The sequence below is a fragment of the Passer domesticus genome, chromosome 14, assembly GCF_036417665.1.
Source record: "Passer domesticus isolate bPasDom1 chromosome 14, bPasDom1.hap1, whole genome shotgun sequence".
Lineage (NCBI taxonomy): Eukaryota > Metazoa > Chordata > Aves > Passeriformes > Passeridae > Passer > Passer domesticus.
This window is the reverse complement of record NC_087487.1, coordinates 20,491,433-20,507,348: the sequence shown is the minus strand read 5'-3', so window position 1 is coordinate 20,507,348 and position 15,916 is coordinate 20,491,433. Positions and strand designations below refer to the sequence as shown.

The following is a 15,916-nucleotide window of genomic DNA, read 5'->3' as shown; positions in this document are numbered from 1 at the left end:
CGGGCTGAGGGGCCGAGCCGCGACTGAGCGGGCTGAGATTGGCGGGACCGCCCCCGGATTGAAAGGGCGGCTGTGATTGGACGGGGCGGAGAAAGGCGGGCTGGGATTGGCAGGTTTGGGAGCCGTGAGGCTGCGGCCCGTGGGAGCGTGGGGCGGAGCCCGGGCTGCTCGAAGGGCCCGCGGGCGCCCTGGGTCCCGCTCGCGAGACCCGCCCCCCGTCCCCTTCTCCGGCCCTCTCTCGTGTCCAGGTCCCGGCGAAAAGACCCCCGCAGAGCCCCGACCGGAGCGCCCCGGGCGGGGAGGGGCGTAGGTGGTTGCGGCTCGCAAAGGCAGGCTCTGCGGCAGCAGAGCGGACCGGGGAGCGGCGGCGACATGGTGGGGGGGGGGGGGGGCCGGGGGTGCGTGCAGAGCCCGCTGCGGGCTCCGGGCCCCTCTTCCCCCGTAGTGCTTCCGCTTCTGTGGGACTTGGCCTGCCCCCACTGGCTGAGATCAGCACGCTGGCCAAAACAGTTAAGTGCCCGCGTCCCCCTGCCCGCCCTCCGCCTACTGCGGGCCCGCTGCTCACCCTCCTTCTCCCCCACAGTTGTCCGTTGTTATAGGTGATAAAACAATATTGGTTTTCACATTCATAGATTCGCTTTTTGCATCTCAAGTATTTTGCTATGGTACAACTTATACATACTTTTAACATGGTAGTTTATGTATGCACTGTATATTTCATATGAATAGTAGTGTGATAAATATATTATGTGAAAGATGCGTATTTTATGATTGACTTTTCGCAAATATTAAGATGATTCGTATATGTGTTATGTTAGAAAGTTATGCTGTATTAATTTTCTTAAGTACTGTGTTAAATATAGTTTTAGGTTATAACATAATGTTAAATGTTAAAATGGAAACTATACTATGTAAGATTTTTTTTTTTTTTAAAGAGAGGAATGAGATACTCCCACCGAGATAGCAGCCACAGAACACCTAATTTATTGCTCACTTATCAGAAGCAGCTAACTTCTTCCTGCCTTGCTCAGCCTCAGGATTAAGAGCAAGAAGTTGACACTGACCAGACAGAAACCTTTGTTTGGAGTTCTGCATCGTGTATGAGATGTATGAATATGCAACAAGCTATTGCTTTTAAGGGTTAATCCTCTGTTAATGTGTGTCCTTTTTCAGGCTTATTTTGCCCAGAAAGAGGTACCCGACTGTCCATAACTCTTTATTTTTATTGTCTCGTATTGTCCTAATCCTAATTGCCCAAATTTTTATTACTCTAATTATATTGCTATTTTTATAAATAACTTCCACCGTACACTCTCCACCCGGGTAGGGGTGGTTTCTAGGGTGAGGTTGGGGTGGTGTGAGGGCTGGTTCACCTGTCACCCTCAGGCACCTGCTCCCCCTCAGCCCCTTCTTGTCACCCTCAAGTTCCCTAGAGTAGCCTCAGCTTGTCTGTGACACTCTGGAGCCCCCCAGTTGCTCCTAAAGACCCCTTCTGCCTCTCAGCTGCCCCCATCCTCTGTGTCACCCTCCACCCCCCCCCCCTCCCCTCAGCCCCTTGTGACACCCTGCAGCCCAGCAATGTTGTCCCTGCCTGTCTTCTTTGGGTGCTGTCCTGCTGCGGGAGCTGCACCGTCCTCCGAGGGCTCAGGTTCCCACGTGCTGCTGGACGGGACTGGCACGTGGGCGGTGAGTGCAGTAATGGAGGGAGCACAGCGTGGTGGGGAGGGGTTAAGGGCGGAGTGAAGGATGGAGCGAGGGCGGGCTGGGAAACAGAGTAGGGGTTAGTGGCGGAGGAGGGGACACAGCAGTAGGGGGCTGAGGGGAGGAGGTAAGGGTTGGGAGGAAGCACCCCATAACTCCGAGACCAAATCTGCAGACAGTGAGAACCCTGAGTGACCTGGGAGCGCCACACGCCTTCGGCAAACTGATGTAAGGAGACTGGCGTGGTGAGTTTTGTTTCCCCTGGAAAAGGGCCGGCATTTGTGTGTATGGGCCTGTGCCCTGCCCAGGACCTTTGGTCCCGAGTGGGCTCTCACCTGCTAAAATTCCAAACAGCTCAGGTGAGACAGAGAGTTGGAAATTTAACTTGGGGTAGAAACCAGTTTTGGATATAGCTGAAGTCTGCTGGTTAAACTTGTGTAGTCTGTTAGCTTGTGTGCTTGCAAAAAGGCCTGCAGAGAGAACAAAGGAAGTTCAAGGCCACTTAGAAAGGAATGCAAGCATCCAAGCCGAAGAGGAGGCCCCCACCGCAGGAAAAAGTGAATCTGGGTTACAACTGAGTGCACGGCCTCATCCCTGCGTGAGTAAAAATGTGAGGTTTTGAAGGCACCCCTGGCAGCTGCCAGGGGTGGAGGGGCCCCCAGTGGACAGGGCAACGTGGGAGGGGTGTAATTTTAAATCCAGTCTCAGGACAAAGCTGATGGCTCCTTTAGGACAAGACTATTTACATGTAGAACCAATTCCCTCACTTTGCTCTTATGATTTTTTAACCCCCAAAAGTTCAATACATATCACAAGCAATGTGCAGCCCCCTTTCCCAGCCCCAATGATTTTAGTTCTTGACCTGCAAGCTTTACTTCACTACCTTATCAATTCTTCCAGCTCCAGCAGCGCATTTCTCCAGCTCTGCCAGCGAAAACTACGCCAGATTTAAAGGACGGGATCTTAGGCATAACTGCAGCTCTGCAACAATTCAGATCCCGCCCAAGGGGCTCTTAGCCCACCCCAGCATCAATATGCCAGCCCCACAGTGATTTCAGCTGCCACCCAGCAATCCCCAGTCACTATGCCAGCCCCTGCCTCATTTCAACTGGATGCCACCAGCCTTGTTCTCAGGTCTGCATTTCTGTTTCCTTTTTCATGCACAATCCTAGGCATGCCATCCACCTGCCGGCCCCAGAGTGAATTTGTCTCCATCCCTGGAAGTGCCATCACAGACCCAGGTAACATCCCAACATGGGCGGGGGTTTTAGGCATATTGCTGCAGCCCACTTTTCCCCTCCATACATCCTGATCTACTTAGAGTCCCAATGCCCAGCCCCTGCATCCATGTCCCAGGCCTAGAGTGATTGTGGCGCAGGAATGCTAGAGCCTGTGTACCCATCCTATGGTTCGTTCCCCTGTGCAGTCCTGGTGCCAGCCCTGCAATAAGTAAATCCTCATGCCAAGTGATTTCAGCTCTTTCAGCTCTTGACCCACAAGCTTTATTAGACTGTCAGCTCTGTTCTTGCAGCTCCAGATCTGCTCTTCTGCAGCTTCAAAGGGCAGCATCTTGGTCTTTTCCATTTCCAACCACAAACCCAGCCCCACAGTTTTTACGGCTCCATCTCTAGAAGTGCCATCACAGACCCAGGCACTATCCCAGCATTGATGGGTTTTTAAGGCACTTTGCTGCAGCCCACTTTTCCCCTCCACGCATCCTGTTCTACTTAGAGTCCCAATGCCCTGCCCCTGCATCCACGTCCCAGGCCTAGAGTGATTGTGGCGCAAGAATGCTAGAGTCTGTGTACTGATCCTATGGTTTGTTCCCCTGTGCAATCCCGGTGCCAGCCCTGCAATAAGGAAAGCCTCATGCCCAGTGATTTCAGTTCTTTCAGCTCTCGACCCACAAGCTTTATTTGACAGGCAGCTCTGTTCTTGCAGCTCCAGCTCTGCTCTTCTGCGGCTTCTAAGGGCTGCATCTTGGTCTGGGCCCCAGCTCTGGAACACTTCAGATCCCGCCCAAGGGGCTCTTAGCCCACCCCACCATCAATATCCCAGCCCCAGTGTGATTTCAGCTGCCACCCAGCAATCCCCAGTCACTATGCCAGCCCCCGCCTTATTTCAACTGGATGCCACCAGCCTTGTTCTCAGCTCTGCATTTCTGTTTCCTTTTTCATGCACAATCCTAGGCATGCCATCCACCTGCCGGCCCCAGAGTGAATTTGTCTCCACCACTGGGAGTGCCATCACAGACCCAGGTAATATCCCAACATGGGCGGGGGTTTTAGGCATATTGCTGCAGCCCACTTTTCCCCTCCACACATCCTGTTCTACTTAGAGTCCCATTACCCTGCCCCTGCATCCATGTCCCAGGCCTAGAGTGATTGTGGCGCAAGAATGCTAGAGCATGTGTACACATCCTATGGTTCGTTCCCCTGTGCAGTCCTGGTGCCAGCCCTGCAATAAGTAAAGCCTCATGCCAAGTGACTTCAGCTCTTTCAGCTCTTGACCAACAAGCTTTATTTGACTGCCACCTCTGTTCTTGCAGCTCCAGCTCCGCTCTTCTGCGGCTTCTAAGGGCAGCATCTTGGTCTGGGCCCCAGCTCTGGAACACTTCAGCTCCTGCCCATGGGGCTGTAAGCCCACCCCACCATCAATATCCCAGCCCCAGTGTGATTTCAGCTGCCACCCAGCAATCCCTAGCCACTATGCCAGCCCCTGCCTCCTTTCAATCAGATGCCCACAGCCTTGTTCTCAGCTCTGCATTTCTGTTTCCCTTTTTCATGCACAATCCCAGCCTTGCCATGCACTTGCCCGCCCCACATGGATTTTGTCTCCATCCCTGGACCTGCCATCACAGACCCAGGCACTATGCCAGCATCGGCGGGGGATTTAGGCATATTGCTGCAGCCCCATTTTCCCCTCCGCACATCCTGTTCTACGTACAGTCGCAATACCAAGCCCCTGCATCCATGTCACAGGCCTAGAGTCATTTTGGCGCAAGAATGCTAGAGTCTGTGTACTGATCCTATGGTTCATTCCCGTGTGCTGTCCCGGTCCCAGCCGTGCAATAAGTAGAGCCTGATGCCCAGTGATTTCAGCTCTTTCAGCTCTTGACCCACAAGCTTTATTTGACAGGCAGCTCTGTTCTTCCAGCTCCAGATCTGCGCTCCTTCCTCTTCAAAGGGCAGCATCTTGGTCCTCTAGGTTTCCACCCACAATCCCAGCCCCACAGTTTTTACGGCTCCATCTCTAGAAGTGCCATCACAGACCCAAGCACTATGCCAGCATCGGCGGGGGATTGAGGCATATTACTGCAGCCCCATTTTCCCCTCCGCACATCCTGTTCTACTTACAGTCCCAATGCCAAGCCCCTGCATCCATGTCACAGGCCTAGAGTCATTTTGGCGCAAGAATGCTAGAGTCTGTGTACTGTTCCTACTGTTCATTCCCCTGTACAATCCCGGTCCCAGCCGTGCAGCAATGACAGGTCCAGGCCCAGTGATTTCAGCTCTTTCAGCTCTTGACCCACAAGCTTTATTTGACAGGCAGCTCTGTTCTTGCAGCTCCAGCTCCGCTCTTCTGCGGCTTCTAAGGGCAGCATCTTGGTCTGGGCCCCAGCTCTGGAACACTTCAGCTCCTGCCCATGGGGCTGTAAGCCCACCCCACCATCAATATCCCAGCCCCAGTGTGATTTCAGCTGCCACCCAGCAATCCCTAGCCACTATGCCAGCCCCTGCCTCCTTTCAATCAGATGCCCACAGCCTTGTTCTCAGCTCTGCATTTCTGTTTCCCTTTTTCATGCACAATCCCAGCCTTGCCATGCACTTGCCCGCCCCACATGGATTTTGTCTCCATCCCTGGAAGTGCCATCACAGACCCAGGCACTATGCCAGCATCGGCGGGGGATTTAGGCATATTGCTGCAGCCCCATTTTCCCCTCCGCACATCCTGTTCTACATACAGTCCCAATACCAAACCCCTGCATCCATGTCACAGGCCTAGAGTCATTTTGGCGCAAGAATGCTAGAGTCTGTGTACTGTTCCTACTGTTCATTCCCCTGTACAATCCCGGTCCCAGCCGTGCATCAATGAAAGGTCCAGGCCCAGCGATTTCAGCTCTTTCAGCTCTTGACCCACAAGCTTTATTTGACTGCCAGCTCTGTTTTTCCAGCTCCAGATCTGCCCTCCTTCCTCTTCAAAGGGCAGCATCTTGGTCCTCTAGGTTTCCACCCACAATCCCAGCCCCACAGTTTTTACGGCTCCATCTCTAGAAGTGCCATCACAGACCCAGGCACTATGCCAGCATCGGCGGGGGATTTAGGCATATTGCTGCAGCCCCATTTTCCACTCCGCACATCCTGTTCTACTTACAGTCCCAATACCAAGCCCCTGCATCCATGTCACAGGCCTAGAGTCATTTTGGCGCAAGAATGCTAGAGTCTGTGTACTGTTCCTACTGTTCATTCCCCTGTACAATCCCGGTCCCAGCCGTGCAGCAATGACAGGTCCAGGCCCAGTGATTTCAGCTCTTTCAGCTCTTGACCCACAAGCTTTATTTGACAGGCAGCTCTGTTCTTGCAGCTCCAGCTCCGCTCTTCTGCGGCTTCTAAGGGCAGCATCTTGGTCTGGGCCCCAGCTCTGGAACACTTCAGCTCCTGCCCATGGGGCTGTAAGCCCACCCCACCATCAATATCCCAGCCCCAGTGTGATTTCAGCTGCCACCCAACAATCCCTAGCCACTATGCCAGCCCCTGCCTCCTTTCAATCAGATGCCCACAGCCTTGTTCTCAGCTCTGCATTTCTGTTTCCCTTTTTCATGCACAATCCCAGCCTTGCCATGCACTTGCCCGCCCCACATGGATTTTGTCTCCATCCCTGGAAGTGCCATCACAGACCCAGGCACTATGCCAGCATCGGCGGGGGATTTAGGCATATTGCTGCAGCCCCATTTTCCCCTCCGCACATCCTGTTCTACGTACAGTCGCAATACCAAGCCCCTGCATCCATGTCACAGGCCTAGAGTCATTTTGGCGCAAGAATGCTAGAGTCTGTGTACTGATCCTATGGTTCATTCCCCTGTGCTGTCCCGGTCCCAGCCGTGCAATAAGTAGAGCCTGATGCCCAGTGATTTCAGCTCTTGACCCACAAGCTTTATTTGACAGGCAGCTCTGTTCCTCCAGCTCCAGATCTGCGCTCCTTCCTCTTCAAAGGGCAGCATCATGGTCCTTCAGGTTTCCACCCACAATCCCAGCCCCACAGTTTTTACGGCTCCATCTCTAGAAGTGCCATCACAGACCCAAGCACTATGCCAGCATCGGCGGGGGATTGAGGCATATTACTGCAGCCCCATTTTCCCCTCCGCACATCCTGTTCTACTTACAGTCCCAATACCAAGCCCCTGCATCCATGTCACAGGCCTAGAGTCATTTTGGCGCAAGAATGCTAGAGTCTGTGTACTGTTCCTACTGTTCATTCCCCTGTACAATCCCGGTCCCAGCCGTGCAGCAATGACAGGTCCAGGCCCAGTGATTTCAGCTCTTTCAGCTCTTGACCCACAAACTTTATTTGACAGGCAGCTCTGTTCTTGCAGCTCCAGCTCCGCTCTTCTGCGGCTTCTAAGGGCAGCATCTTGGTCTGGGCCCCAGCTCTGGAACACTTCAGCTCCTGCCCATGGGGCTGTAAGCCCACCCCACCATCAATATCCCAGCCCCAGTGTGATTTCAGCTGCCACCCAGCAATCCCTAGCCACTATGCCAGCCCCTGCCTCCTTTCAATCAGATGCCCACAGCCTTGTTCTCAGCTCTGCATTTCTGTTTCCCTTTTTCATGCACAATCCCAGCCTTGCCATGCACTTGCCCGCCCCACATGGATTTTGTCTCCATCCCTGGAAGTGCCATCACAGACCCAGGCACTATGCCAGCATCGGCGGGGGATTTAGGCATATTGCTGCAGCCCCATTTTCCCCTCCGCACATCCTGTTCTACATACAGTCCCAATACCAAACCCCTGCATCCATGTCACAGGCCTAGAGTCATTTTGGCGCAAGAATGCTAGAGTCTGTGTACTGTTCCTACTGTTCATTCCCCTGTACAATCCCGGTCCCAGCCGTGCATCAATGAAAGGTCCAGGCCCAGCGATTTCAGCTCTTTCAGCTCTTGACCCACAAGCTTTATTTGACTGCCAGCTCTGTTTTTCCAGCTCCAGATCTGCGCTCCTTCCTCTTCAAAGGGCAGCATCTTGGTCCTTTAGGTTTCCACCCACAATCCCAGCCCCACAGTTTTTACGGCTCCATCTCTAGAAGTGCCATCACAGACCCAGGCACTATGCCAGCATCGGCGGGGGATTTAGGCATATTGCTGCAGCCCCATTTTCCACTCCGCACATCCTGTTCTACTTACAGTCCCAATACCAAGCCCCTGCATCCATGTCACAGGCCTAGAGTCATTTAGGCGCAAGAATGCTAGAGTCTGTGTACTGATCCTATGGTTCATTCCCCTGTGCTGTCCCGGTCCCAGCCGTGCAATAAGTAGAGCCTGATGCCCAGTGATTTCAGCTCTTTCAGCTCTTGACCCACAAGCTTTATTTGACAGGCAGCTCTGTTCTTGCAGCTCCAGCTCCGCTCTTCTGCGGCTTCTAAGGGCAGCATCTTGGTCTGGGCCCCAGCTCTGGAACACTTCAGCTCCTGCCCATGGGGCTGTAAGCCCACCCCACCATCAATATCCCAGCCCCAGTGTGATTTCAGCTGCCACCCAACAATCCCTAGCCACTATGCCAGCCCCTGCCTCCTTTCAATCAGATGCCCACAGCCTTGTTCTCAGCTCTGCATTTCTGTTTCCCTTTTTCATGCACAATCCCAGCCTTGCCATGCACTTGCCCGCCCCACATGGATTTTGTCTCCATCCCTGGAAGTGCCATCACAGACCCAGGCACTATGCCAGCATCGGCGGGGGATTTAGGCATATTGCTGCAGCCCCATTTTCCCCTCCGCACATCCTGTTCTACGTACAGTCGCAATACCAAGCCCCTGCATCCATGTCACAGGCCTAGAGTCATTTTGGCGCAAGAATGCTAGAGTCTGTGTACTGATCCTATGGTTCATTCCCCTGTGCTGTCCCGGTCCCAGCCGTGCAATAAGTAGAGCCTGATGCCCAGTGATTTCAGCTCTTGACCCACAAGCTTTATTTGACAGGCAGCTCTGTTCCTCCAGCTCCAGATCTGCGCTCCTTCCTCTTCAAAGGGCAGCATCATGGTCCTTCAGGTTTCCACCCACAATCCCAGCCCCACAGTTTTTACGGCTCCATCTCTAGAAGTGCCATCACAGACCCAAGCACTATGCCAGCATCGGCGGGGGATTGAGGCATATTACTGCAGCCCCATTTTCCCCTCCGCACATCCTGTTCTACTTACAGTCCCAATACCAAGCCCCTGCATCCATGTCACAGGCCTAGAGTCATTTTGGCGCAAGAATGCTAGAGTCTGTGTACTGTTCCTACTGTTCATTCCCCTGTACAATCCCGGTCCCAGCCGTGCAGCAATGACAGGTCCAGGCCCAGTGATTTCAGCTCTTTCAGCTCTTGACCCACAAGCTTTATTTGACAGGCAGCTCTGTTCTTGCAGCTCCAGCTCCGCTCTTCTGCGGCTTCTAAGGGCAGCATCTTGGTCTGGGCCCCAGCTCTGGAACACTTCAGCTCCTGCCCATGGGGCTGTAAGCCCACCCCACCATCAATATCCCAGCCCCAGTGTGATTTCAGCTGCCACCCAGCAATCCCTAGCCACTATGCCAGCCCCTGCCTCCTTTCAATCAGATGCCCACAGCCTTGTTCTCAGCTCTGCATTTCTGTTTCCCTTTTTCATGCACAATCCCAGCCTTGCCATGCACTTGCCCGCCCCACATGGATTTTGTCTCCATCCCTGGAAGTGCCATCACAGACCCAGGCACTATGCCAGCATCGGCGGGGGATTTAGGCATATTGCTGCAGCCCCATTTTCCCCTCCGCACATCCTGTTCTACATACAGTCCCAATACCAAACCCCTGCATCCATGTCACAGGCCTAGAGTCATTTTGGCGCAAGAATGCTAGAGTCTGTGTACTGTTCCTACTGTTCATTCCCCTGTACAATCCCGGTCCCAGCCGTGCATCAATGAAAGGTCCAGGCCCAGCGATTTCAGCTCTTTCAGCTCTTGACCCACAAGCTTTATTTGACTGCCAGCTCTGTTTTTCCAGCTCCAGATCTGCGCTCCTTCCTCTTCAAAGGGCAGCATCTTGGTCCTTTAGGTTTCCACCCACAATCCCAGCCCCACAGTTTTTACGGCTCCATCTCTAGAAGTGCCATCACAGACCCAGGCACTATGCCAGCATCGGCGGGGGATTTAGGCATATTGCTGCAGCCCCATTTTCCACTCCGCACATCCTGTTCTACTTACAGTCCCAATACCAAGCCCCTGCATCCATGTCACAGGCCTAGAGTCATTTTGGCGCAAGAATGCTAGAGTCTGTGTACTGATCCTATGGTTCATTCCCCTGTGCTGTCCCGGTCCCAGCCGTGCAATAAGTAGAGCCTGATGCCCAGTGATTTCAGCTCTTTCAGCTCTTGACCCACAAGCTTTATTTGACTGCCAGCTCTGTTTTTCCAGCTCCAGATCTGCGCTCCTTCCTCTTCAAAGGGCAGCATCTTGGTCCTTTAGGTTTCCACCCACAATCCCAGCCCCACAGTTTTTACGGCTCCATCTCTAGAAGTGCCATCGCAGACCCAGGCACTATGCCAGCATCGGCGGGGGATTTAGGCATATTGCTGCAGCCCCATTTTCCCCTCCGCACATCCTGTTCTACTTACAGTCCCAATACCAAGCCCCTGCATCCATGTCACAGGCCTAGAGTCATTTTGGCGCAAGAATGCTAGAGTCTGTGTACTGTTCCTACTGTTCATTCCCCTGTACAATCCCGGTCCCAGCCGTGCAGCAATGACAGGTCCAGGCCCAGTGATTTCAGCTCTTTCAGCTCTTGACCCACAAGCTTTATTTGACAGGCAGCTCTGTTCTTGCAGCTCCAGCTCCGCTCTTCTGCGGCTTCTAAGGGCAGCATCTTGGTCTGGGCCCCAGCTCTGGAACACTTCAGCTCCTGCCCATGGGGCTGTAAGCCCACCCCACCATCAATATCCCAGCCCCAGTGTGATTTCAGCTGCCACCCAGCAATCCCTAGCCACTATGCCAGCCCCTGCCTCCTTTCAATCAGATGCCCACAGCCTTGTTCTCAGCTCTGCATTTCTGTTTCCCTTTTTCATGCACAATCCCAGCCTTGCCATGCACTTGCCCGCCCCACATGGATTTTGTCTCCATCCCTGGAAGTGCCATCACAGACCCAGGCACTATGCCAGCATCGGCGGGGGATTTAGGCATATTGCTGCAGCCCCATTTTCCCCTCCGCACATCCTGTTCTACTTACAGTCCCAATACCAAGCCCCTGCATCCATGTCACAGGCCTAGAGTCATTTTGGCGCAAGAATGCTAGAGTCTGTGTACTGATCCTATGGTTCATTCCCCTGTGCTGTCCCGGTCCCAGCCGTGCAATAAGTAGAGCCTGATGCCCAGTGATTTCAGCTCTTGACCCACAAGCTTTATTTGACAGGCAGCTCTGTTCTTCCAGCTCCAGATCTGCGCTCCTTCCTCTTCAAAGGGCAGCATCTTGGTCCTCTAGGTTTCCACCCACAATCCCAGCCCCACAGTTTTTACGGCTCCATCTCTAGAAGTGCCATCACAGACCCAGGCACTATGCCAGCATCGGCGGGGGATTTAGGCATATTGCTGCAGCCCCATTTTCCACTCCGCACATCCTGTTCTACTTACAGTCCCAATACCAAGCCCCTGCATCCATGTCACAGGCCTAGAGTCATTTTGGCGCAAGAATGCTAGAGTCTGTGTACTGTTCCTACTGTTCATTCCCCTGTACAATCCCGGTCCCAGCCGTGCAGCAATGACAGGTCCAGGCCCAGTGATTTCAGCTCTTTCAGCTCTTGACCCACAAGCTTTATTTGACAGGCAGCTCTGTTCTTGCAGCTCCAGCTCCGCTCTTCTGCGGCTTCTAAGGGCTGCATCTTGGTCTGGGCCCCAGCTCTGGAACACTTCAGCTCCTGCCCATGGGGCTGTAAGCCCACCCCACCATCAATATCCCAGCCCCAGTGTGATTTCAGCTGCCACCCAGCAATCCCTAGCCACTATGCCAGCCCCTGCCTCCTTTCAATCAGATGCCCACAGCCTTGTTCTCAGCTCTGCATTTCTGTTTCCCTTTTTCATGCACAATCCCAGCCTTGCCATGCACTTGCCCGCCCCACATGGATTTTGTCTCCATCCCTGGACCTGCCATCACAGACCCAGGCACTATGCCAGCATCGGCGGGGGATTTAGGCATATTGCTGCAGCCCCATTTTCCCCTCCGCACATCCTGTTCTACATACAGTCCCAATACCAAACCCCTGCATCCATGTCACAGGCCTAGAGTCATTTTGGCGCAAGAATGCTAGAGTCTGTGTACTGTTCCTACTGTTCATTCCCCTGTACAATCCCGGTCCCAGCCGTGCATCAATGAAAGGTCCAGGCCCAGCGATTTCAGCTCTTTCAGCTCTTGACCCACAAGCTTTATTTGACTGCCAGCTCTGTTTTTCCAGCTCCAGATCTGCGCTCCTTCCTCTTCAAAGGGCAGCATCTTGGTCCTCTAGGTTTCCACCCACAATCCCAGCCCCACAGTTTTTACGGCTCCATCTCTAGAAGTGCCATCACAGACCCAGGCACTATGCCAGCATCGGCGGGGGATTTAGGCATATTGCTGCAGCCCCATTTTCCACTCCGCACATCCTGTTCTACTTACAGTCCCAATACCAAGCCCCTGCATCCATGTCACAGGCCTAGAGTCATTTTGGCGCAAGAATGCTAGAGTCTGTGTACTGTTCCTACTGTTCATTCCCCTGTACAATCCCGGTCCCAGCCGTGCAGCAATGACAGGTCCAGGCCCAGTGATTTCAGCTCTTTCAGCTCTTGACCCACAAGCTTTATTTGACAGGCAGCTCTGTTCTTGCAGCTCCAGCTCCGCTCTTCTGCGGCTTCTAAGGGCTGCATCTTGGTCTGGGCCCCAGCTCTGGAACACTTCAGCTCCTGCCCATGGGGCTGTAAGCCCACCCCACCATCAATATCCCAGCCCCAGTGTGATTTCAGCTGCCACCCAGCAATCCCTAGCCACTATGCCAGCCCCTGCCTCCTTTCAATCAGATGCCCACAGCCTTGTTCTCAGCTCTGCATTTCTGTTTCCCTTTTTCATGCACAATCCCAGCCTTGCCATGCACTTGCCCGCCCCACATGGATTTTGTCTCCATCCCTGGACCTGCCATCACAGACCCAGGCACTATGCCAGCATCGGCGGGGGATTTAGGCATATTGCTGCAGCCCCATTTTCCCCTCCGCACATCCTGTTCTACGTACAGTCGCAATACCAAGCCCCTGCATCCATGTCACAGGCCTAGAGTCATTTTGGCGCAAGAATGCTAGAGTCTGTGTACTGATCCTATGGTTCATTCTCCTGTGCTGTCCCGGTCCCAGCCGTGCAATAAGTAGAGCCTGATGCCCAGTGATTTCAGCTCTTGACCCACAAGCTTTATTTGACAGGCAGCTCTGTTCTTCCAGCTCCAGATCTGCGCTCCTTCCTCTTCAAAGGGCAGCATCATGGTCCTTCAGGTTTCCACCCACAATCCCAGCCCCACAGTTTTTACGGCTCCATCTCTAGAAGTGCCATCACAGACCCAAGCACTATGCCAGCATCGGCGGGGGATTGAGGCATATTACTGCAGCCCCATTTTCCCCTCCGCACATCCTGTTCTACTTACAGTCCCAATACCAAGCCCCTGCATCCATGTCACAGGCCTAGAGTCATTTTGGCGCAAGAATGCTAGAGTCTGTGTACTGTTCCTACTGTTCATTCCCCTGTACAATCCCGGTCCCAGCCGTGCAGCAATGACAGGTCCAGGCCCAGTGATTTCAGCTCTTTCAGCTCTTGACCCACAAGCTTTATTTGACAGGCAGCTCTGTTCTTGCAGCTCCAGCTCCGCTCTTCTGCGGCTTCTAAGGGCAGCATCTTGGTCTGGGCCCCAGCTCTGGAACACTTCAGCTCCTGCCCATGGGGCTGTAAGCCCACCCCACCATCAATATCCCAGCCCCAGTGTGATTTCAGCTGCCACCCAGCAATCCCTAGCCACTATGCCAGCCCCTGCCTCCTTTCAATCAGATGCCCACAGCCTTGTTCTCAGCTCTGCATTTCTGTTTCCCTTTTTCATGCACAATCCCAGCCTTGCCATGCACTTGCCCGCCCCACATGGATTTTGTCTCCATCCCTGGAAGTGCCATCACAGACCCAGGCACTATGCCAGCATCGGCGGGGGATTTAGGCATATTGCTGCAGCCCCATTTTCCCCTCCGCACATCCTGTTCTACATACAGTCCCAATACCAAACCCCTGCATCCATGTCACAGGCCTAGAGTCATTTTGGCGCAAGAATGCTAGAGTCTGTGTACTGTTCCTACTGTTCATTCCCCTGTACAATCCCGGTCCCAGCCGTGCATCAATGAAAGGTCCAGGCCCAGCGATTTCAGCTCTTTCAGCTCTTGACCCACAAGCTTTATTTGACTGCCAGCTCTGTTTTTCCAGCTCCAGATCTGCGCTCCTTCCTCTTCAAAGGGCAGCATCTTGGTCCTTTAGGTTTCCACCCACAATCCCAGCCCCACAGTTTTTACGGCTCCATCTCTAGAAGTGCCATCACAGACCCAGGCACTATGCCAGCATCGGCGGGGGATTTAGGCATATTGCTGCAGCCCCATTTTCCACTCCGCACATCCTGTTCTACTTACAGTCCCAATACCAAGCCCCTGCATCCATGTCACAGGCCTAGAGTCATTTTGGCGCAAGAATGCTAGAGTCTGTGTACTGATCCTATGGTTCATTCCCCTGTGCTGTCCCGGTCCCAGCCGTGCAATAAGTAGAGCCTGATGCCCAGTGATTTCAGCTCTTTCAGCTCTTGACCCACAAGCTTTATTTGACTGCCAGCTCTGTTTTTCCAGCTCCAGATCTGCGCTCCTTCCTCTTCAAAGGGCAGCATCTTGGTCCTTTAGGTTTCCACCCACAATCCCAGCCCCACAGTTTTTACGGCTCCATCTCTAGAAGTGCCATCGCAGACCCAGGCACTATGCCAGCATCGGCGGGGGATTTAGGCATATTGCTGCAGCCCCATTTTCCCCTCCGCACATCCTGTTCTACTTACAGTCCCAATACCAAGCCCCTGCATCCATGTCACAGGCCTAGAGTCATTTTGGCGCAAGAATGCTAGAGTCTGTGTACTGTTCCTACTGTTCATTCCCCTGTACAATCCCGGTCCCAGCCGTGCAGCAATGACAGGTCCAGGCCCAGTGATTTCAGCTCTTTCAGCTCTTGACCCACAAGCTTTATTTGACAGGCAGCTCTGTTCTTGCAGCTCCAGCTCCGCTCTTCTGCGGCTTCTAAGGGCAGCATCTTGGTCTGGGCCCCAGCTCTGGAACACTTCAGCTCCTGCCCATGGGGCTGTAAGCCCACCCCACCATCAATATCCCAGCCCCAGTGTGATTTCAGCTGCCACCCAACAATCCCTAGCCACTATGCCAGCCCCTGCCTCCTTTCAATCAGATGCCCACAGCCTTGTTCTCAGCTCTGCATTTCTGTTTCCCTTTTTCATGCACAATCCCAGCCTTGCCATGCACTTGCCCGCCCCACATGGATTTTGTCTCCATCCCTGGACCTGCCATCACAGACCCAGGCACTATGCCAGCATCGGCGGGGGATTTAGGCATATTGCTGCAGCCCCATTTTCCCCTCCGCACATCCTGTTCTACGTACAGTCTCAATACCAAGCCCCTGCATCCATGTCACAGGCCTAGAGTCATTTTGGCGCAAGAATGCTAGAGTCTGTGTACTGATCCTATGGTTCATTCCCCTGTGCTGTCCCGGTCCCAGCCGTGCAATAAGTAGAGCCTGATGCCCAGTGATTTCAGCTCTTTCAGCTCTTGACCCACAAGCTTTATTTGACAGGCAGCTCTGTTCTTCCAGCTCCAGATCTGCGCTCCTTCCTCTTCAAAGGGCAGCATCTTGGTCCTTTAGGTTTCCACCCACAATCCCAGCCCCACGGTTTTTACGGCTCCATC

At 53.6% G+C, this 15,916-nt stretch overlaps 1 long non-coding RNA gene across 4 annotated transcripts; it reads left to right on the top strand.

Annotated features, from left to right (window-relative positions):
* The first annotated feature begins 398 nt into the window (after positions 1-398).
* Positions 399-7,252, top strand: LOC135280712 (uncharacterized). 4 transcript variants are annotated; one of them, XR_010347567.1, is made up of 4 exons: positions 399-1,107; positions 1,552-1,686; positions 1,877-2,942; positions 3,891-7,252. It is a non-coding gene; the product is annotated as an uncharacterized LOC135280712 (long non-coding RNA). The 4 variants fall into 4 exon arrangements; XR_010347570.1 differs by lacking the exons at positions 399-1,107; positions 1,552-1,686 and having other exon boundaries at positions 1,709-2,299; positions 2,874-2,942; XR_010347569.1 differs by lacking the exons at positions 399-1,107; positions 1,552-1,686 and having other exon boundaries at positions 1,709-2,311; positions 2,874-2,942.
* The last annotated feature ends 8,664 nt before the right edge of the window (positions 7,253-15,916 follow it).